The sequence below is a fragment of the Mya arenaria genome, chromosome 13 (assembly GCF_026914265.1).
Source record: "Mya arenaria isolate MELC-2E11 chromosome 13, ASM2691426v1".
Taxonomy (NCBI): Eukaryota; Metazoa; Mollusca; class Bivalvia; order Myida; family Myidae; genus Mya; species Mya arenaria.
This window is the reverse complement of record NC_069134.1, coordinates 63,067,599-63,093,048: the sequence shown is the minus strand read 5'-3', so window position 1 is coordinate 63,093,048 and position 25,450 is coordinate 63,067,599. Positions and strand designations below refer to the sequence as shown.

Sequence of the window (25,450 nt, the reverse complement as noted above, 5' to 3'; positions counted from 1 at the left end):
AGAACTTTTCCCTGTAGTTTCCATGGCATCACTGTGATCCTTCTACCACTTAACAAGATTATAGTATGGTTTTGGCTACTGGACTTGTCTCTGTAGTTTCCATTGTATTATTGTGACACTTCTACCACTAAACATGATTATAGTATGGTTTTGGCTACTGGGCTTGTCTCTGTAGTTTCCATTGTATTATTGCTATCCTTCTACCACTAAACAAGATTATAGTATGGTTTTGGCTACTGGGCTTGTCCCTGTAGTTTCCATTGTATTATTGTGATCCTTCTACCACTAAACAAGATTATAGTATGGTTTTGGCTACTGGGCCTATGCCTAGAGTTTCCATTGTATTATTGTGATCCTTCTACCACTAAACAAGATTATAGTATGGTTTTGGCTACAGACCTTTTCCCTATAGTTTCCATTGTATTATTGTGACCCTTCTACCACTTAACAAGATTATAGTATGGTTTTGACTACTGGGATTGTCCCTGTAGTTTCCATTGTATTATTGTGATCCTTCTACCACTTAACAAGATTATAGTATGGTTTTGGCTACAGAGCTTTTCCCTGTAGTTTCCATTGCATTATTGTGACCCTTCTACCACTTAACAAGATTATAGTATGGTTTTGGTTACAGAGCTTTTCCCTGTAGTTTCCATTGTATTATTGTGACCCTTCTACCACTTAGCAAGATTATAGTATGGTTTTGGCTACTGGGCTTGTCCCTGTAGTTTCCATTGTATTATTGTGATCCTTCTACCACTAAACAAGATTATAGTATGGTTTTGGCTACTGGGCTTGTCCCTGTAGTTTCAATTGTATTATTGTAACCCTTCACCCACTAAACAAGATTATAGTATGGTTTTGGATTATGGACTTGTCCCTGTAGTATCCATTGCATTATTGTGACCCTTCTACCACTAAACAAGATTATAGTATGGTTTTGGATTATGGACTTTTCCCTGTAGTTTCCATTGTATTATTGTGACCCTTCTACCACTTAGCGAGATTATAGTATGGTTTTGGCTACTGGGCTTGTCCATGTAGTATCCATTGTATTATTGTGACCCTTCTACCACTTAACAAGATTATAGTATGGTTTTGACTACAGAGCTTTTCCCTGTAGTTTCCATTGTATTATTGTGATCCTTCTATCACTTAACAAGATTATAGTATGGTTTTGGCTACTGGACTTGTCTCTGTAGTTTCCATTGTATTATTGTGATCCTTCTACCACTAAACATGATTATAGTATGGTTTTGGCTACTGGGCTTGTCTCTGTAGTTTCCATTGTATTATTGCTATCCTTCTACCACTAAACAAGATTATAGTATGGTTTTGGCTATTGGGCTTGTCCCTGTAGTTTCCATTGTATTATTGTGATCCTTCTACCACTAAACAAGATTATAGTATGGTTTTGGCTACTGGGCCTATGCCTGGAGTTTCCATTGTATTATTGTGATCCTTCTACCACTAAACAAGATTATAGTATGGTTTTGGCTACAGACCTTTTCCCTATAGTTTCCATTGTATTATTGTGACCCTTCTACCACTTAACAAGATTATAGTATGGTTTTGACTACTGGGATTGTCCCTGTAGTTTCCATTGTATTATTGTGATCCTTCTACCACTTAACAAGATTATAGTATGGTTTTGGCTACAGAGCTTTTCCCTGTAGTTTCCATTGTATTATTGTGACCCTTCTACCACTTAACAAGATTATAGTATGGTTTTGGTTACAGAGCTTTTCCCTGTAGTTTCCATTGTATTATTGTGATCCTTCTACCACTTAGCAAGATTATAGTATGGTTTTGGCTACTGGGCTTGTCCCTGTAGTTTCCATTGTATTATTGTAACCATTCTACCACTAAACAAGATTATAGTATGGTTTTGGATTCTGGACTTGTCCCTGTAGTATCCATTGTATTATTGTGACCCTTCTACCACTTAACAAGATTATAGTATGGTTTTGACTACTGGACTTGTCTCTGTAGTTTCCATTGTATTATTGTGATCCTTCTACCACTTAACAAGATTATAGTATGGTTTTGACTATTGGACTTTTCTCTGTAGTTTCCAGTGTATTATTGTGATCCTTCTACCACTTAACAAGATTATAGTATGGTTTTGACTACTGGACTTGTCTCTGTAGTTTCCATTGTATTATTGTGATCCTTCTACCACTAAACATGATTATAGTATGGTTTTGGCTACTGGGCTTGTCTCTGTAGTTTTCATTGTATTATTGTTATCCTTCTACCACTAAACAAGATTATAGTATGGTTTTGGCTACTGGGCTTGTCCCTGTAGTTTCCATTGTATTATTGTGATCCTTCTACCATTAAACAAGATTATAGTATGGTTTTGGCTACTGGGCCTGTGCCTGGAGATTCCATTGTATTATTGTGACACTTCTACCACTAAACATGATTATAGTATGGTTTTGGCTACTGGGCTTGTCCCTGTAGTTTCCATTGTATTATTCTGATCCTTCTACCACTAAACAAGATTATAGTATGGTTTTGGCTACTGGGCTTGTCCCTGTAGTTTCCATTGTATTATTGTGATCCTTCTACCACTAAACAAGAATATAGTATGGTTTTGGCTACTGAGTTTGTCTCTGTAGTTTCCATTGTATTATTGTGATCCTTCTACCACTAAACAAGATTATAGTATGGTTTTGGCTACTGGGCTTGTCCCTGTAGTTTCCATTGTATTATTGTGACCCTTCTACCACTAAACAAGATTATAGTATGGTTTTGGCTACAGATCTTTTCCCTGTAGTTTCCATTGTATCATTGTGACCCTTCTACCACTGAACAAGATTATAGTATGGTTTTGGCTACTGGGCTTGTCCCTGTAGTTTCCATTGTATTATTGTAACCCTTCTACCACTAAACAAGATTATAGTATGGTTTTGGATTCTGGACTTGTCTCTGTAGTTTCGATTGTATTATTGTGATCCTTCTACCACTTAACAAGATTATAGTATGGTTTTGACTACTGGACTTGTCCCTGTAGTTTCCATTGTATTATTGTGACCCTTCTACCACTTAACATGATTACAGTATGGTTTTGGCTACTGGGCTTGTCCCTGTAGTTTCCATTGTATTATTGTGATCCTTCTACCACTTAACAAGATTATAGTATGGTTTTGGCTACTGGGCTTGTCCCTGTAGTTTCCATTGTATTATTGTGATCCTTCTACCACTTAACATGATTACAGTATGGTTTTGGCTACTGGGCTTGTCCCTGTAGTTTCCATTGTATTATTGTGATCCTTCTACCACTTAACAAGATTACAGTATGGTTTTGGCTACTGGGCTTGTCCCTGTAGTTTCCATTGTACCATTGTGATCCTTCTACCACTTAACATGATTATAGTATGGTTTTGGCTACTGGGCCTGTCTCTGTAGTTTTCATTGTATTATTGTGATCCTTCTACCACTAAACAAGATTATAGTATGGTTTTGGCTACTGAACTTGTCTCTGTAGTTTCCATTGTATTATTGTGATCCTTCTACCACTAAACAAGATTATAGTATGGTTTGGGCTACTCGGCTTGTCTCTGTAGTTTCCATTGTAATATTATGACCTTTCTACCACTAAACAAGATTATAGTATGGTTTTAGCTACTTGGCTTGTCCTTGTAGTTTCCATTGTATTATTGTGATCCTTCTACCACTTAACAAGATTATAGTATGGTTTTGGCTACTGGGCTTGTCCCTGTAGTTTCCATTATATTATTGTAATCCTTCTACCACTACACAATATTATAGTATGGTTTTGGCTACTTGGCTTGTCCCTGTAGTTTCCATTGTATTATTGTGACCCTTCTACCACTAAACAAGCTTATAGTATGGTTTTGGTTACTGGACTTGTCTCTGTAGTTTCCATTGTATTATTGTGATCCTTCTACCACTTATCAATATTATGGTATGGTTTGGGCTACTGGGCTTGTCCCTGTAGTTTCCATTGTATTATTGTGACCCTTCTACCACTAAACAAGATTATAGTATGGTTTTGGCTACTGGGCTTGTCTCTGTAGTTTCCATTGTATTATTGTGATCCTTCTACCACTCAACAAGATTATAGTATGGTTTTGGCTACTGGGTTTGTCTCTGTAGTTTCCATTGTACTATTCTGATCCTTCTACCACTCAACAAGATATTTGTATGGTTTTGACTACTGGGCTTGTCTCTGATGTTTCCATTGTATTATTGTGACCCTTCTACCACTAAACATGATTATAGTATGGTTTTGGCTACTGGGCTTGTCTCTGTAGTTTCCATTGTATTATTGTGATCCTTCTACCACTCAACAAGATTATAGTATGGTTTTGGCTACTGGGTTTGTCTCTGTAGTTTCCATTGTACTATTCTGATCCTTCTACCACTCAACAAGATATTTGTATGGTTTTGACTACTGGGCTTGTCTCTGATGTTTCCATTGTATTATTGTGACCCTTCTACCACTCAACAAGATTATAGTATGGTTATGGCTACTGGGCTTGTCCCTGTAGTTTCCATTGTATTATTGTGATCCTTCTACCACTTAACATGATTATAGTATGGTTTTGGCTACTGGACTTGTCTCTGTAGTTTCCATTGTATTATTGTGATCCTTCTACCACTTAACATGATTATGGTATGGTTTTGGCTACTGGGCCTGTGCCTGGAGTTTCCATTTTATTACTGTGATTTTTTTTGCGAATTTTCCTTAGTCAGATCTACATATTAGGAGAAACACAGTGAGAAACAAGGAGATCCGGTTGCAATGCCTTAATTCTGTAATTTTTCCTTAGTCAGATCTAGATATTAGGAGAAACACCATGAGATACAGGGAGGTCCTGTTGCAATACCTTAATTCTGCGAATATACCCCAGTCAGTTCTAGATATAAGGAGAAACATAGTGAGATACAAGGAGGTCCGGTTGCCATACCTTAATTCTGCGAATATACCCAAGTCAGATATAGATATTCAAAGAAACGCAGTGAGACACAATGAGGTCCGGTTGCCATAACATATCTTAACTCTGCGAATATACCCCAGTCGGATCTAGATATTAGGAGAGACACAGAGAGATACAATGAGATCCGGTTGCAATATCTTAATTCTGCGAATATACCCAAGTCAAATCGAGATTTAAAAGAAACGCAGTGAGACACAAGGGGATCCGAATGCAATACCTTAACTCTGCGAGTATACACCGGTCAGATCTAGATATTAGGGGAAACACGGTGAGGTACAAGGAAGTCCGGTTGCAATACCTTTACTGTGCGAATATACTCCAGTCAGATATAGATATAAAAAGAAACACAGTGAGATACCATGAGGTCCAGTTGCAATACAATACCTCTGCGAATAAACTCCAGTCAGATATAGATATTAAAAGAAACACAGTGAGATACCATGAGGTCCGGTTGCAATATACCTTAGTCAGATCTAGATATTAGGAGAGACACAGTAGGATACAAGGAGGTCCGCTTGCTATTCCTATAAACCCTGCGAATATTTCCATCAGGTCTAGATTTTAGGAGAAACACAGTGAGATACAAGGAGGTCCGCTTGCTATTCCTATAAACTCTGCGAATATTTCCATCAGGTCTAGATTTTAGGAGAAACACAGTGAGATACAAGGAGGTCATATGCCTCGTGATTCATTACGTGCTCGTTGAAAAGCACCGATAAAAGGGAAACAACTTTTCTAGGTTTTATCCAATAAGGAGTTCCAGCCCTCTTAAAGGCACACACTATATGTTATTGCTGAAATAATTATTTATTTTAATGCATTTTTATGTTTAATACAATTGACTTTAATGGTCAAAACCAAGGCCATAATGTGTGTACAGATCAAGAATTTTAGCCTTTATAAGTGAGATTTTTGAATTATAAACTACGTGGCCACAACTTCCCCACTTAAAAAGCAACCGAATATCGCTAATTATCTTTAATCTTTATACAAATCATACGTGAATCGATACTATGTATGAATCGATTAAATGTTCACCTTTAGAATTCTATTTAAATCAATATATCTTAAATTAATTACCTTCAACGATAGGCAAATCGATTTCTTTGCTCATAATTTCCATATACCATTTAACATAAATAACACTGGTAAACGCATTCAATTTATCGATGACGATCAAAAGCAGTTGACTAATAAAATGTAAAATTACGATCATATGAGTCATTCTTGAAATTTATATTTTAGTCGTTTAATTTATTTGTTTCACCTATATTCAAGCAACCCATTACCGCATTTATTACAGCGATCCCTTTATCGATATAATAATGTTTAATGTTTAAAATGTAATTACATGTACTATTTTTTTAGTTAAAAAGGTTTCACGCAAGCCAAATATGTCTGCGGTAATATTTTGCTGTAATACTTAATGTAATCCAATTATGGAAGCTAATGCTGTATATTTAAGATAGCAATGTGCATTTTGGGATTTTTTAATTTAGGGATAGATGACTGTTTTCGAGTTCACTTCCTTAGGTATTAATTTACAAATAGTATCAGTAATTGGTAAAGAACTCAGCATTTTAAAGTGACACTCTTATTCAAAATCAATACATTCAAACGTATAATAAACATAAAATTTGACTGATAAAGCTATAACTACTTACTAAATAATGCATTTATGTAAAATATAAATTACCGATAACAAGATTGTAATCGTGTATAAAATAGCAGAAAACGCAAAAATATTAAATGATTGGTAAATGCTAAAAGATTCACTGTGGTCTACTATCGTCTCATAAGGTAGAAATACCGTATTTTATGCTCACTACTCTCAAATTAAACTCGGTATCCTTCATAAGAACCATTGTTTTCAAAGTTTATTCATTCTTTCAGAAATTTTAAAACAATATTATTAATTGTGGTAAATCTTATTTGGGAGTAATAGTGCATCTTTAAGCTTGTGTTGTGTATATGTTAAACTATAATTTATAATTTCATTAACCTTAGCCAAATTATCACATGAACTTCTAGATCTATTGCAAATATTGCACAATGGCTTGATTGTTCAGAACTTTGTTAAAGTTAACAACGTGATTAACGTCACCGTTGTTAACTTTCAAATTATTACTGCTCTGGAAGCTTAATGGATATACATGTGATCTGCAGGGTTCTGAAAAATGGTTGAGACGACTGTTTCAGTTGAACTTGTTTAATTAAATATATTAACACATCATAAAACGTTTGCGTTTAAAATTTAACAACGATGTCGCTAATCAAGTTGTAAACTTTTACTCATTTCTGAAAAGTCGGCCCAATTTGTTATAAATATCAAACTAATTTATAGAAGCATACAAAGAGCCTTAAATGGAAAAAAATAAATAATTACGGCGATCGAAGCCTATGCTAGCCTTTAAAGTTTATTCGAACGTTTATCGTTATTACAAAACTTGATCCGTGTATGAACCTTGGACGTATGCCGGTACATAATTAGAAATAGTTCGTATTTTTTCTTAAATAATGAAATTAGTTAATTATAGAGTTACAAAGTGTATGTTGTATTACTAAGTTTAAATTTATTACTGTACAAAAAAACATGCATGTTTTACTCCAAGAATTGTTTTGAAAACAGGTTTCCTAACCGCCGAAACCAAAGAAACTAAAACGAAAAGTAGTTTGATGTCAACAAAAACCTTCTATAATTCCATAACCTATACGTGACTACGTGTGGTTCCGCTATCCTTTGTGCTACGCTTTGTCACATTCAAAAATAATTTCTATACTACTTAAAGAAACATTTATTTTTCTTATTTTCAGAATTAATAGTTTAATTAAGGTCTCGATTTTTGGAATATAATTGATCTATATCAAAATGGGTTTTATTACTATGACGTCATGACGTCAATGACGTCATTCTTTTGTCATCAAGTCATTGAAATTACGTTGACAACATTATTCAAACGTAGCAACTCATTGCAGCAAGACGTATACCCAATTGCTAGAAAATAAAAATGCCGCTTTCTTGGCAAGACGTAGTATGTGCATGTTTCCCAATGCGCATGCGCAAGTATAAGGAAAGTTCCGGTTGGCAGCTACAAAAGAATGGCAGAAAAATAATTGATGTGGTGCACTTCACCATTTCATCGTCGCAGTTCGACTATTATCTGAAATACAAACCTGCAGGAAAGAGCTTGTCCCTGACGGATGTTTTGTTCCTCGGATGCCACGCCGACGACGAGAAACAAGAGTGCCCCGGTTCGTGGTGCGAACACGCCAGATATGTGTTTAAATCTGATGACAGAAAGGTCAAATTTGAGGGCTGGGTGCCGAAGCCAAACGGCCCGGAGATTTACCAAAAGCATTTGGACAAGATCAAGAAGGAGAAAGAAAAGAAAGATAGTCCAGAAGCAGGAGATAAAACAAGCCTAAAAGAAATCAAACCGCTGAGCAGGGCAAACCCGCTCCGAAATGTCAAATGCGTGGGGCTGGATAACAAAGACTGTCCACCGCATGGCCTGCATCCTGCCATTAAAAAAGTCATGGGTACAAACTATCCAAAATGTACTTGCGGACCGTCCGAGAGAGCTATACGCGCGGGAAAGGCCCTTCAGGCATATAACCCCGAGTACCGCGTGGTCAATGACTACAGCCGTTACTTGACCAGGAAAAACAACTTGGAGGAAGTTTATACACCCAACCCAAGCTACGGGGCGGTTATGATGGGAATGACATCAGGTGACGATGATGATGTCATAATCCACACAGAGAGAACCATCTTCCAGGAAAAAGCACCATTGCGCACATGGAACATCGACAGCAAGGTGACAAAGCGATCCAGATTTGAGAAGCTCGCCTTCCCTTGAATTGGTGACGGGTTCCGTTTCTTCGTGTTCCGAACAATCAACTACCTGTTGATAAACATTGTTCATTCTAACATTATTGAACGTCTTTAAGCCTGATTTTGCTTTGAAAATGCACATTTATTGTTGTATCTGCTTGATATTGTGTAAACATTGTAAACAACAAATAAACTGTTGATTCAGGCATGTTCTTTTAATGCAAAATTTGCCCGAGCCCAACCCTAGCTCAATACAAAAACTCATGTTATCATATGAATACTCTTATTGTACTTTTAGTGAGACTGGTCAAGTGATATATTTCATAAGAGAAATGTAGAGATTGCGGCCAATGCAATGTTCTCATGGCCTCTCTTAAAGGCCTAGTTTAGTTTAAACCTTCTATAAGTGATCCCTCCCCCCCCAAAAAAAAAAAAAAAAAAAAAAGACAACAAAAAAGACGTGTATTGTAATAAACCTGAAAATATTGCTGTGCAGTTGTTGTTGTTTTTTTAGAAATGGACCCTTAATAGCCCTGAGCCAATAAACAAATAAACAGGAAAATGGCGTCCCTACAATGACATTAGTGCAATTAGCAGGAAATGCACAGCAGGGGGTTGTCATGCCAAACATTCCTTAAATTAGGCCTTTAATTGACATTGTGGTATTGTGTTCATTTAAGTCGCTAACGATAACTAGTGTGTGTGGTTTGCTAGCTAGCGAAAGCGACTGTAAGCTTTATCTTAACTCCGTGTGGTTTCTTCCACAGTGGCTTGATGACAAAGGCTCATTAAAGTCACAATAAAAAAATTCAAGTAGCCAAAATCATATTTTATACATACTTGAACATGTATATCATCAATATAATACATTGCCATAAACATAAAATGAGATTTGAAAAAAAAAATACCCTATACTGTAATATGAAACAAGTGAAGAATGTTCGCCCGGCGAAAATGTAAACAAAGACCAATTCTCGTCGAAAATGATAACTTCCAATTAAGCTACAAACAAAATACCTGGCTCATATATGCAGCGACCAGTTATGTGCAGGTTAACACCGGTATCCTTGTCGAGAGAAACAGTATACGACGAAAATGCTTCAAAATGCGAATTATCACAAGCGCTAGGAAGACATTGTGCTGTCAAAATGACGTAGTACCCGGCTCGCCTTCATCGATTAGCCAAAGCGACCAAAGGACGGGAACCACGGGAACACTCAACACTCTTACATAGACTATCGTTACCTTACCTCAAAAGGTTCTCCTGTCAAATATTCAACCCATCGTCTGTTGCGTGTGTGTTTTTCCACCGTTTTTGAAAAAAATGCAAACTATACGACGGGTTGAATATTTGACAGGAGAACCTTTTGAGGTAAGGTAACGATAGTCTATGTAAAAGTGATGAGTGTTCTCTTGGTTCCCGTCCTTCGGTCGCTTTGGCTAATCGATGAAGGCGAGCCGGGTACTACGTCATTTTGACAGCACAATTTCTTCCTAGCGCTTGTGATAATTCGCATTTTGAAGCATTTTCGTCGTATACTGTTTCTCTCGACAAGGATACCGGTGTTAACCTGCACATAACTGGTCGCTGCATATATGAGCCAGGTATTTTGTTTGTAGCTTAATTGGAAGTTATCATTTTCGACGAGAATTGGTCTTTGTTTACATTTTCGCCGGGCGAACATTCTTCACTGGTTTCATATTACAGTATAGGGTATTTTTTTTCAAATCTCATTTTATGTTTATGGCAATGTATTATATTGATGATATACATGTTCAAGTATGTATAAAATATAATTTTGGCTTGTTGAATTTTTTTATTGTGACTTTAATGAGCCTTTGTCATCAAGCCACCGTGGTTTCTTCACATGAACGGGACTCGAGTGTGATTCTATGTATAATATGTCCGATATTGTCACATTCGAGCAAATGATAGGGCAATGCCTAGGTTGCGGTGTGGTATAGATGGCAACGGTCATTGTCAACGTATTAATATCCTCAGAGATGAGATAATCTTTGATGTTCGTTATAGGCTGAGTCGATAGCGGGGTTTTCCCTGTATCTCTCTCCCGATTGGTCGATTCCGCCATCTCCATACATGGCGAGGGGCGTTGTTTGTGGTTTGATGCCTTCAAACTTCTGGTAAGGCGCGGGACGAGTGTGTGCACGAGTAATGTGGAACGGTGCCGGGAACAGACGAAGCTTGCCCTGAAGATAGTATTTATTTATGTGTGATGTTGCATGAGTACAACAACAAGGTTAAATTTTCTATAACATGAAAAGGTAACACAATTTAATTGACAAAACAATTTGCTGGCTGGATAGGTTTGTCACAAATTATGTTTTTGAATGATCGAGGAAAGTAACATAGAAATATTTGAAATAGGCTTTACTTAAGGAATATCTATGAGCTTCAGGAACTCAATTAGCACTTGACGTATTGATGTCGTCTGACAGTTATTAGTACTTCATAAGATCTATAAAGTCAAGTAGTCTGGCACTAATACGCAATTCGATAGCCGGGCAAAAGTATGTAGTCAGATAGTCAGGAACAACTAATTGGGACTTAAGGTAGTCAGGCATTTCAATTTGTCAGAAAGTCGGGCGTGGACTCGCGTCCAGATTGTTTGGCAATTGCATGTAGTAAGGCACTAATACGTTGCCAGGCTTTGTCAGGCACTTATACGTAACCAGGCTTTAATACGTTGTCAGGCCTTGTCAGGCAGTCAGATACTTATATATAGTCAGGTACTAATATATTGTCATAAAGTCAGGTACTAATATATTGTCATATAGTCAGGTACTAATATATTGTCAGGTACTAATATATTGTCAGGTACTAACATATTGTCAGGTACTAATATATTGTCATATAGTCAGGTACTAATATATAGTCAGGTACTAATATATTGTCAGGTACTAACATATTGTCAGGTACTAATATAATGTCATATAATCAGGTACTAATATATTGTCAGGTACTAATATATTGCCATATAGTCAGGTACTAATATATTGTCAGGTACTAATATATTGTCAGGTACTAATATATTGTCATATAGTCAGGTACTAATATATAGTCAGGTACTAATATATTGTCATATAGTCAGGTACTAATATATTGTCAGGTACTAATATATTGTCATATAGTCAGGTACTGATATATTGTCAGGTACTAATATATTGTCAGGTACTAATATATTGTCATATAGTCAGGTACTAATATATTGTCAGGTACTAATATATTGTCAGGTACTAATATATTGTTATATAGTCAGGTACTAATATATTGTCAGGTACTAATATATTGTCATATAGTCAGGTACTAATATATTGTCAGGTACTAATATATTGTCATATAGTCAGGTACTAATATATAGTCAGGTACTAATATATTGTCAGGTACTAATATATTGTCATATAGTCAGGTACTAATATATAGTCAGGTACTAATATATTGTCAGGTACTAATATATTGTCATATAGTCAGGTACTAATATATTGTCAGGTACTACTATATTGTCAGGTACTAATATACTGTCATATAGTCAGGTACTAATATATTGTCAGGTACTAATATATTGTCATATAGTCAGGTACTAATATATTGTCATATAGTCAGGTACTAATATATTGTCAGGTACTAATATATTGTCAGGTACTAATATATTGTCAGGTACTAATATATTGTTATATAGTCAGGTACTAATATACTGTCAGGTACTAATATATTGTCATATAGTCAGGTACTAATATATTGTCAGGTACTAATATATTGTCATATAGTCAGGTACTAATATATTGTCAGGTACTAATATATTGTCAGGTACTAATATATTGTCATATAGTCAGGTACTAATATATTGTCAGGTACTAATATATTGTCAGGTACTAATATATTGTCATATAGTCAGGTACTAATATATTGTCATATAGTCAGGTACTAATATATTGTCAGGTACTAATATATTGTCATATAGTCAGGTACTAATATATAGTCAGGTACTAATATATAGTCAGGTACTAATATATTGTCAGGTACTAATATATAGTCAGGTACTAATATATAGTCAGGTACTAATATATAGTCAGGTACTAATATATTGTCAAGTACTAATATATTGTCATATAGTCAGGTACTAATATATAGTCAGGTACTAATATATTGTCAGGTACTAATATATTGCCATATAGTCAGGTACTAATATATAGTCAGGTACTAATATATTGTCAAGTACTAATATATTGTCATATAGTCAGGTACTAATATATAGTCAGGTACTAATATATAGTCAGGTACTAATATATTGTCAGGTACTAATATATTGTCAGGTACTAGTGTATTGTCAGGTACTAATATATTCTCATATAGTCAGGTACTAATATATTGTCAGGTACTAATATATTGTCATATAGTCAGGTACTAATATATTGTCAGGTATGAATATATTGTCAGGTACTAATATATTGTCAGGTACTAATATATTGTCAGGTACTAATATATTGTCAGGTACTAACATATAGTCAGGTACTAATATATTGTCATATAGTCAGGTACTAATATATTGTCAGGTACTAATATATTGTCATATAGTCAGGTACTAATATATTGTCAGGTACTAATATATTGTCATATAGTCAGGTACTAATATATTGTCAGGTACTAATATATTGTCAGGTACTAATATATTGCCATATAGTCAGGTACTAATATATAGTCAGGTACTAATATATTGTCAGGTACTAATATATTGTCAGGTACTAATTTATTGTCAGGTACTAATATATTGTCATATGGTCAGGTACTAATATATTGTCAGGTACTAATATATTGTCAGGTACTAATATATTGTCATATAGTCAGGTACTAATATATTGTCAGGTACTAATATATTGCAATATAGTCAGGTACTAATATATAGTCAAGTACTAATATATTGTCAGGTACTAATATATTGCCATATAGTCAGGTACTAATATATAGTCAGGTACTAATATATTGTCAGGTACTAATATATTGTCAGGTACTAATATATTGTCAGGTACTAATATATTGTCATATAGTCAGGTACTAATATATTGTCAGGTACTAATATATTGCCATATAGTCAGGTACTAATATATAGTCAGGTACTAATATATTGTCAGGTACTAATATGTTGTCATATAGTCAGGTACTAATATATAGTCAGGTACTAATATATAGTCAGGTACTAATATATTGTCATATAGTCAGGTACTAATATATAGTCAGGTACTAATATATAGTCAGGTACTAATATATTGTCAGGTACTAATATATAGTCAGGTACTAATATATAGTCAGGTACTAATATATAGTCAGGTACTAATATATAGTCAGGTACTAATATATTGTCATATAGTCAGGTACTAATATATAGTCAGGTACTAATATATAGTCAGGTACTAATATATTGTCAGGTACTAATATATAGTCAGGTACTAATATATAGTCAGGTACTAATATATAGTCAGGTACTAATATATTGTCAAGTACTAATATATTGTCATATAGTCAGGTACTAATATATAGTCAGGTACTAATATATTGTCAGGTACTAATATATTGCCATATAGTCAGGTACTAATATATAGTCAGGTACTAATATATAGTCAGGTACTAATATATAGTCAGGTACTAATATATAGTCAGGTACTAATATATAGTCAGGTACTAATATATAGTCAGGTACTAATATATTGTCAGGTACTAATATATTGTCAGGTACTAGTGTATTGTCAGGTACTAATATATTCTCATATAGTCAGGTACTAATATATTGTCAGGTACTAATATATTGTCATATAGTCAGGTACTAATATATTGTCAGGTATGAATATATTGTCAGGTACTAATATATTGTCAGGTACTAATATATTGTCAGGTACTAACATATAGTCAGGTACTAATATATTGTCATATAGTCAGGTACTAATATATTGTCAGGTACTAACATATAGTCAGGTACTAACATATAGTCAGGTACTAATATATTGTCATATAGTCAGGTACTAATATATTGTCAGGTACTAACATATAGTCAGGTACTAATATATTGTCATATAGTCAGGTACTAATATATTGTCAGGTACTAACATATTGTCAGGCACTTATAAGTTGTCAGGCACTTATACGTAGTCATGCACTAATATGTAGTCATGCACTCATACGTAGTCATGCACTAATACGTTGTCGGGCCTTATACGTTGTCAGGCCTTATACGTAGTCATGCACGAATATTTAGTCAGACACTAAAACGCAGTCAGGCACTAATAAGTAGTCAGGCACTAATAAGTAGTCGGGCACTTATACGTAGTCGGGCACTAATATATAGTCAGTCACTAATATTTAGTCAGGCACTAAAACGCAGTCAGGCACTTATACGTAGTCAGGCACTAATATTTAGTCAGACACTAAAACGTAGTCAGGGACTTATACGTAGTCATGTACTAATATGTAGACAGGCACTAATACATAGTCAGGCACTAATACATAGTCAGGCACTATAACGTAGTCAGGCACTTATACGTAGTCAGGCACTAAAACGTAGTCAGGCACTTATACATAGTCATGCACTAATACGTAGTCAGGCACTTAAACGCAGTCATGCACTAATGTGTCGAAAAGCACTAATACCTAGTCAAGCATTGATACGTAGTCAGGCGCTTATACGTCGTCAGGTACTTATATTAAGCAAGTCACTTATACTCAGTCAAACACTTTTGTATAGTCTGCCACTAATATGTACCAGTAGTCAGGTATTAACACGATTTTAGACTATTAAAGGTGAATTGTAGAATAAGTAAAGTTTAAATTAGTACTCACGTCCTTGGTGATCTCGTTGAGGAGTTGGTAGTCCACGAGGAACCCGTGCAGCAGTCGGATCATCTTCCGCTCTGATATGTACTCCCGGAAGTTGTACAGAACGTACGACAAGATAAGGTAAGATAAGTTAAGGTGCAACACGTCCTATCGAGATATGAATTTGTATCAAGTTAGCTTACGACTCTTGCGGTGCATGACCGGATGACACTTGAATGGAATCTTGATTAAATTGGAAAACAAATGAGAACAAACCGTAAAAAGCTCATCAATTCTGCTTTTCTATCATCAAAATATCATTATCCAATGGAGCAACGTTTGTGTAGCTACAACACTTATCCGCACAAGAGCGTGAAGTCCCGGGTTCGAATCCCGAATTGAGACAGGCGATGTTGAGCGTTGTCACCAAGCCTCACAAGTGGGTTTTCTCCGAATACTCCTGTATCCCCCATAGCACAATACCACTCTCTAGTGTAACAATTTTCCAACAAGCGAAAATAAATAGGTTAATCTTGTTAAAGATGCACTCTTACTCCCAAATGGGATTAACCACAAGTAATACAAATGTATTAATAAAACAAAAAGGATAAATACATGTCGAAAACAATTTTTCGTATGAAGGATGCCGAGTTTAATCTGAAAAAATTGTGCAGAAATTGGACAGAAAGGGCCGCAGCACACGCACCGACCGCGTCCGCAACGCTCCGTGGATGTAGATCTGAAAAGCGACAGGAAGCATTGAAACTTATGATAAAAGTATGCATATGACTCTTATATTTGTTTATTTTAAAAATAAAAAAGCGACCTCTATAAAAAAGCGCCCTCTATTTGGATCAGGGGGAGACAATTTACACTCAGGTGCTTTTTTCTGTGGAAAACGGATGCTTTGAAAATAAAAGTTAAATTTGAATTAATCTAATGTGGTGAAAATGGCTGAATAAGCGGTCATAAATGCTCGCATTGAAGGGAAAGACGCACTGAACATATGAAAAATAAAAATCAAGAAAAAGCTCATTTCAATTTGTATGATTTGTCTATTGTTAACAAAACTATATCTGTCAGACGGAGGGTTCTTTGTTGCAAGCAAGGAAACCAACAAGTTGGTTATTGATTTCCCTAAATCGATTGTATGTGATTTTTAAAACTGAGGTATTTATACTTTCAAGTGTTGATCAATAAAATAATTGAAACAAATTTTAACAATAGTTTAAATCGAAGTAGAACACTGACATTATCAATCATTGCCATTAAGTGACAAGGTACATATAACCGACAAAATGTTTATAGCTTCTGAACATGGATTTAATATCAACCGGGCAAATCCACCGATTTGTATGACATTCAATTAAGGTCAAAAGTCCTCTTAAGTCGAAATCATTTCTAAAATAGAGGTAGACTTCTTACTGTTGAGGTGCTTTTTTATTCAATTTAGAGGTACAGGTCCAAAAAAAGAGGTGCATTTTAATTAATTTAGAGGTTTTTCTCTACATAGATATATAATATGGACTAAGGCACAGCCTCTATGGGCTTGAAGTGTTATTGCCAGACACTTTAAAGTTTATTTAATGACTAAGTGAAACATACTAGGAGTAAAAGGGAGATGTTTTTTGTATATGTAAATGAAACTTTTTAAATAACAAAACAGTTTTGTTGATGTAAGCAATTTATTAAGTATATACACAACCATCTACAATAATAGTGTATACAGTATATATAATGCATTACTATACATTTTATATATTTTATATGAAGTTTGGAGTTAATCTTTTTATTTAACTTAAAATAAAGCTACTATGCATTCAAGTACACAAACGCATTTGAAGAATATGTTACAAACAGAAAATAAATAAAAATGACCACATACCAATAAGTTGCACTGAAGTATATTACCATCAGGGGTAATTATAATTTTAACTAGAATTGAATGGGCAAAAATCTATTTAAATATAAGTTGTGTGAAGTTAGCTAAACATACGACATTGGACATTGGACATTCAAAATCGAATGTTGTGCTGGCACGACATTGGGCATTAGACATTCAAAAGTAAAAGTCGTGCTGGCACGACATTGGATATTGGGATTTCAAAAATGAATGTCGTGCTAGCACGACATTGGACATTGGACATTCAAAATCGAATGTTGTGCTGGTATGACATTGGACATTGGACATTCAAAATCGAATGCTGTGCTGGCACGACATTGGACATTGGACATTCAAAAACGGAAGTCGTGCTGGCACGACATTGGACATTCAAAATCGAAACGGCACGACATTGGGCATTCAAAATATGTCGTGCTGGTTAGTTGTCTAGTTGATAAATATTAATTTTGGACCCATGATAGACAGAGACTTCGAATGATCCTTTAAGATAGATTTTAGCAGTTCACGCGTCCATGAGCTGAATTATACGGGACCAGTACTGTTGTCGAATTTAACTGTTTGTTTTATATTTGAACTATTATTGAGCGCGATATTTATGAAATGTTGCAGATCTTAGCACCTATAAATTGAAATCCAAATTGAACATAGTTATAGTCATTGTATACATAAAGGCAGTTGATATATCACTACATAATGATATTTTACAATTGTTATTGTATAACCTCAATATGAATTATTGTTTGGTGGGACGCAATTTTGCAATCGATTGTGTTTTTTTCTCTTTTACTCATAAATTGTGTTGATTGCATTTATTGTTGATATACAGCATACGTCTTATTTCAATTTTGATAGTTTTAATCCATCAAAGGTGGACACCCTGCTGAGAGCCAGAATATGTTCAGTAAAGGTGTTATATTTTTATTGCTCAATACAATCCGCAGAAACAATAACGCTTTAACTAGCTCTTTCATTTCACACTTTATTACTGTTAAAATCATCAAAGACTTTTGTTTGAAAAATAACTTATGCAAACCTTGTAATTAAAAAGGAATAGACCATTTTGTGAAAAGATCTAATTAAACCTCAGAGAATGAATGAGTGTCCAGCGGATGATTTCAAACCGTTTTGATTTTGAATGTCCAATATCCAATGTCGTGCTAGCAAGACATTGATTTTTCAAATCCCAATGTCCAACGTCAAATGTCGTGCTGGCACGACATTCATTTTTGAATGTCCAATGTCTAATGTCGTGCCAGCACGACTTTCGATTTTGAATGTCCAATGTCCAATGTCGTGCCAGCATTTTTTGAATGTCTAATGTCCAATGTCGTGCCAGCACGACTTTCCCTTTTGAATGTCCAATGTCCAATGTTGTGCCAGCACAACATTCGATTTTGAATGCCCAATGTCCAATGTCGTGCCAGAAAAACATTCGATTTTGAATGTCCAATGTTCAATGTCGTGCTAGCACAACATTCGATTTTGAATGTCCAATTTCCAATGTCGTGCCAGCGCAACATTCGATTTTGAATGTCCAATGTCATGTTAGCACGACATTCACTTTTGAATGTCCAATGTCCAATGTCGTGCCAGCACAACATTCGATTTTGAATGTCCAATGTCGTATGTTAAGCTAACTTAACACAGCTTTAAATATAATGGTAAAACATGGCAAAACATTTACTCAAAAGGAATTTTTGATTGTGTATGAGAAATTTGTAGACAAGGAGCTCTGGCAAATTGTCTGCAAAACATCTCAGGGAGAACACAGAATATATTCTTATTTGTTTGTTACACAAACATACCCCACCCCCACCCCCACCCCAAAAAGGTTGCAAAATGTTAATTATAAACAAAAAATGTGTTGTTTAGATTTTAAAGGCAAATACAAATACTGCTTTCATTACAGAATAATCTAAATGATGCTTTCAATAAACTTTGCTTTCAAGAATTTGTGTTTGAAATGATAAAATGAATCTGACAAACATATCGTCTAATTATCAAAATTATCTAAATTTCAAATAATTAGTATTTTAAACAGCTTTGCTAAAATCAGGTTTACACTAAAAGAGATATGTTTTAGACCTTTGGCAGTTAAATATGCATGTGAACATGTATTTTTTACAGATCACCCACAGTGACCTTTTTGTCTTGATCTTTGATAAAAAGTTTGTTGTTTTTACATCTGGTGAGAAATAAAATTGTATGAATAAATTAATGTCAAAATTTTCTAGACATTTAAAGGCCCAATATGTTATGACCTCTCATAACATTTTTGACATGAAGTATATTCTGAAATAAGCATGGAAATAGCCAAAACCAAATTTCCATATCATGAGACTTTCTTAAAGACCCAGTATGTTAAAGAAGTTTAAACTTATCAAGGTGTAATTACAAACAAATGAACTCTTACCGACAAATGATATTTTAACCCACAGGGTGATCTTAAAAGAAATGATAAATTGCAATTACAATCAACATTGAACAGAGATGAAAATATATTCTAAATTTAGCGCCTATATAGTATATACAAAAAAGTAATCAAGTCAGTGATATTGTTGGAACACACCCAAATAAGAACCCAATGAATAACTGTCAGCTGAGCTTACTAAACATAATTTCATACATATTTGTTCAGTGTATCAGCAAAAAGAGCAAGCCCAAACTTCCATTCCAAAACTATTTATATATGATCACAATTGAAACAATTAAAATGATTATATTATATTATTTATACAGAACGCCATCATGATGCTATTAAATTATTCACAAATGCTAATAGGCAAAAATTAAGGCTACAATTATCTACTATTAATTTATATAGATTTATCTGAAAAAAATGCAAATTATATTAATTCAGTGTTCTCAAAAGCACAATCAATGTTTTCTGTATTGACAACTGGATCTTTAATATTTAACATATCAGTTCAACAACATAGTTACAGATAGTGATCTTGGATTCATTGACAGTCAAAACACCATAACTACTATACATACTGAACCGATTGCTTCTTGAAACAAGAGCTGTCGCAGAGACAGCGCGCTCGACTATTCCGCCGCTTTTCAGTCTATGGATTGAAGAGTGTTGGCGAAACATGCATGGATCACTGTTAGAATAGATTTCAATGCAATACATGATGTGCTGAGATATTTGCATAAATTGAATTGGAAAATATTTCAGGTGGTTACGTAAACTTTAATGTAAATTTTAAGTCGAAAAAGGGGCATAGTTCTGTCAAAATGCTCGATACAGTGACCTCCTCCTGTGTACAGGATGGGGGCATGATGGTGAACAAGCATGCGAAGTTTCAAAGCCGGATGTCAATGGACTTTAAAAATATTTGAGGTGGTACGCAAACTTTAACGTAAATTCTAAGTAGAAAAAGGGGCATAATTTTGTCAAAATGCTTGACAGAGTTACCTCCTCCTGTGTATAGGTTGAGGGCATGATGGTGAACAAGTGTGCAAAGTATCAAAGCCATATGTCAATGGACTTTGAAAATATTTGAGGTGGTACGCAAACTTTAACATAAGTGGTTACGCCGACGCCGACGCTCGGGTGACTAGGATAGCTCTCCTTATTCTTCGAATAGTCGAGCTAAAAATCATGCAATAAAAGAAACCGAACATATAGCAAAAACTGAAAGTATCTGGTATCTGATTCTAATGCTAAATTTGGCACAAAATTAACAGAACAGAGTTTTGCAATGGTCTATTTGTTGCTCAATTATTACATATTTGCTGTAAATGTCACATTTTGTATTATTGCTTCACAAACAAGTTTGACAGGGGTGACTAACATCTGCATTCTCTTGAAATATGGGATTCTGTGCTGCATCAACTTCAAGTTTCAGATTGTTTGACCACTTCAAGCTGCTGGCACATCAGAATCTGCAAATAGCATAAATGCAATGTTTTAACAGAATAAAAGTACTAACTACTACTGTGAAGGTATACCAGTTAACAATCATTTGAGGCATACACAATTCTATATATGTAGTCATAAATTAGATAAAGTCACATAGTGTAATTTCATTGATTCAAACATCAACACAAAATAGATGAAATATATTAAGTTTGAATATTTTGCAATGAGTATTTAACTCTCCAATGTAATTTACTACAAAGAAGCATTTTGGAGGAGTCAGAAATATACTTGCTAATATAATCTCTTCTTACTTGAAGACATTTTCCATTCTCTAAAGGCGGTATGGAATTCCAGACTTGAACAGCATTTTTTGTCCATAAAGGTCGTCTAGGGCTACAAGTTTTCTTGCATACCCAACATGTGTTTCCGGTCATATTTCCAGTGCTGGAAAAATCTGTCCTACACTCCCCCATGATAGTTGATTCAGGTGCAACAATGTGCCACTTAATATTTCTTTTGGGGGGGGGGGGGGTTAGTCGTTACAATTGACTAGTGCATAAATTGTTTATATAAGATCAAAAAGACACATGAGTATCTACTAAATACGACATACTTGTTTAAAATTAGGTCTGAATGAACGCTGAATAAATTTTCTTTCTCTTTCACAATTTTCAATGTTTTCCTGTCAATTAAAAAAAGGAGCAATAAATAAAACAAGAGGCACATCAGTGCCTGTGCTCCACTGGCCATAAGGTTCAAGCAAAGACCACCTAACGAACATTTTCGTCAAGTTTCATAGAAATACAATCATCAATTTTTGAGGAGAAGTTATTTAAAAAAAAAATTTACTTTAATAGCTCTGGCTGCCATGTTGTGCAGTGGACCGAAATGATTTGGGCAATTTGAGTAAAGGAGCACCAAACAAACATTTCTGTCAAGTTTTATCGAAAAAAGGTCATCGGTTTCGACGACAAGTCGTATAAAGTTTTTTTTTATTTTTTAGCTGTGGCAGCCATGGTGTGCAGTGGACTGGAACCATTTAACAAATTTTGGTTAATGACCACCCAAGGAACATTTCTGTCAAGTTTCATCAAAATCTAATCATCGGTTAACATTTAATCTGAATAGATTATGAAGCAAATATCTAACCTGAACAAGAACTGACGAGATAGAATCGACTTGGTGTTTCACTTACACTTTTCGGCCATTTAAGTTACTAAAAATAGCTGTTTCATAAACTTTCAGAATGTCACTTAAACAAAAATTAATGTTCAGTCTATATACACTTTCCTATGTATAAATGTAAGGTTTTTAAATTGATCTTTTTGTGAGAACTTTATGCTTATATGTTAACTCATAAATTATTATTGTTTAAAAATTATTTAAAGATGTTATACGTGAAAAATTAAGACATTATTTTTTTTTCTATTAAAGGGAGGTAATTCAGTAGTAAAATGTAATCAAAGCTATTAAAGCATGGCATTTCTTTTCTAACCATGTTGATATTATTACAGTCTATTCAAGCAAGATGCCTTTTGTTTTTACATAGTACCCATAGGTTCTGAAAAACAAGGAGCACTATTCCCAACAGAAGGATGTCACTCCCTATCACTGCATGAGCATCATAATAAAGAAATGTTTACTCAAACTGCAAGCTGCTCAATTGAAATAGGTATTTACCTCAAGCATACAGTTTTATAATGTGGCAAAATAGTCGGACTACTAGATTGTCATTCGGACTAGTAAAATATGCCATTATGCTAGTCCAATTGGCTAGTAGGTTAAAATGTTTTTCGTGAAGACTGCGGACGAGAAGTCCTTAAAGGTTTTTTCTAGTTTTAACTCTCGCAGCCATGTTGTGCAGCGGACCGGAACCATTTGGGCAATTTTGGTTAAAGGGCATCCCGATGAACATTTATGTAAAGTTTCATCAAAATCTGATAATCGGTTTCTGAGAAGATGTAGTTTAACGTTTTTTTCTATTCTTAGCTCTGGTGCCCATGTTGTGCAGCAGACCAGAACTGTTTGGGCTGTTTTGGTTAAGGACTACCCAAGTAACATTTCTGTCAAGTTTCATTGCAATACGATCATCGGTTTCTGAGGAGAAGTCGTTTAAAGGTTTTTCTATTTTTACCTCTGGGGGCCATCTTGTGCAGTGGACCGAAACCATTGAAGCAAATTTGATAAAGGACCATCCAAGGAACATTTCTGTTAAGTTTCATCAAAATCTGATCATCGGTTTCTGAGAAGATGTTCTTTAAAGGTTTTTCTATTTTTTTGCCCTGGCAGCCATGTTGTGCAGCGGACCGGAACCATTTGAGCAATTTTAGTTAAGGACCACCCAAGGAACAATTCTGTCAAGTTTCATCAAAATCTGCCTATCCGTTTCAGAGGAGATGTCGTTTAAAGATTTTGCTATTTTTAGCTGTGGCGGCCATATTGTGCAATGGACCAGAACCATTTGAGCAATTTTAATAAAGGACCACCCAAGGAACATTACTGTCAAGTTTCATCAAAATCTGCCGAACCGTTTCAGAGGAGATGTCGTTTAAAGATTTTGCTATTTTTAGCTCTGGCGGCCATATTGTGCAATGGACCGGAACCATTTGAGCAATTTTGGTAAAGGACCACCAAAGAAACATTCCTGTGAAGTTTTGTCAAAATCCGCTTATCAGTTTCAGAGGAGATGTCGTTTAAAGTAAAAGTTTACGCACGCACGCACGCACGCACGCCTTCGGCCAGTGGAGCTAACTAGCCCAATGACTGTTCATTTTTTCATTCAGTAATACATTCAATCTTAAAAAAGAACAGCATTGTGACTCACGTATTAAGAAAGTACAGAAAGTAACGTTTCTGGTTTGTTTTTATGGCTTATGGGTCATAATGCAGATCGTTCAGAATATTCAAAATGGCCGCAGCGGTCGGCATGACATTAACAAATTGTTTCACCTACTATAAGATCTTGTTTAGCAGCTAAAAACCGACACTTAACCGTTTAATCTGATGCTAACAAACAAAATATGAAAAAACCCTGTAAAGTAAAAGAAGAAATGGCAATATTTACATTGTGTCAGAAGCGTATTTGAAACGGATGTCGGAGAATTCGCACTCATTCAATATCGTACCGGGCTGATAAGTTAGAGGAAAGTGCACTTACCGCGGAAAGTACGAAATCGGTGAATGCTCCTGAAACGATAGTTTAGTGGTTACTGGCACTTAATCTCCGTAAATCCGGGAAACCCCGTACCTAGATTGGAACGCGAAGGTAGATCAAGCGTGAAGTTTCTAGTGAACAGTTTTCAAAATATGAAATTCAATAAAAAATAAAATCATGCATCTCAGATGAACTCACCTTAACAATAAAATCAAACTTATTTGCTCGGCTTCCAAACTAGGAGTAGGATTTGTTATGGCTCTATTTGTTGTTGTTGTTGTTCCTTATAAACAAAATGGCGTCCAATGCTCTCTTGAAATCTTCATAAAGTTCATTGTAGCTCGAAATGCAGATTAATATATTCAAGTTTGATTCCATAAGCATTTAGTTTCAGTGATACTTATTGATTTTGTCTGATGTAATAACTGCTTCAATGACAAAACCATTTTGCTACATACTGTATTGTACATAAGTAAAACACGCTTTCCTATTAAATGCAGTACTATTATTATCTCATATCCATATATGGAAGTTCCGATCTAAGAAGTACATGTACCCCGGGTGTTTCCATGATGAATTTTCATTGGTTTACGGAGGTCAAACCCCGCCCAAAACATGTACAATTTGCTTGCCGGCATGCACGCGCTTTATATGAACAATGTATGGCAAGCTTTTCTGGTTCTCATTTTCATGGTTCAGTGGTGCCCAAATATTTTCATACCTATCACTCCGGTAAAAAGAAGTAGTCCCTTGCATACACATACAAACCGTAAGAGGGCTTGTACAGACAAACTTTGCGTTTGTCTTCAAGCCCGTATAAAAGAGGACTTGTATTAGGTTTCCTGACCGTATGTGTGGGGTTTTTTTACAGTAAACAGTCTTTTAATATACATATAT

The 25,450-nt window shown here is 35.0% G+C and overlaps 1 pseudogene; it reads right to left on the bottom strand.

Moving 5' to 3' along the window:
* Positions 1-10,715: 10,715 nt before the first annotated feature.
* LOC128215455 (phospholipid phosphatase-related protein type 5-like) overlaps positions 10,716-25,450 on the bottom strand; it is a 34,523-nt pseudogene continuing 19,788 nt past the window's right edge.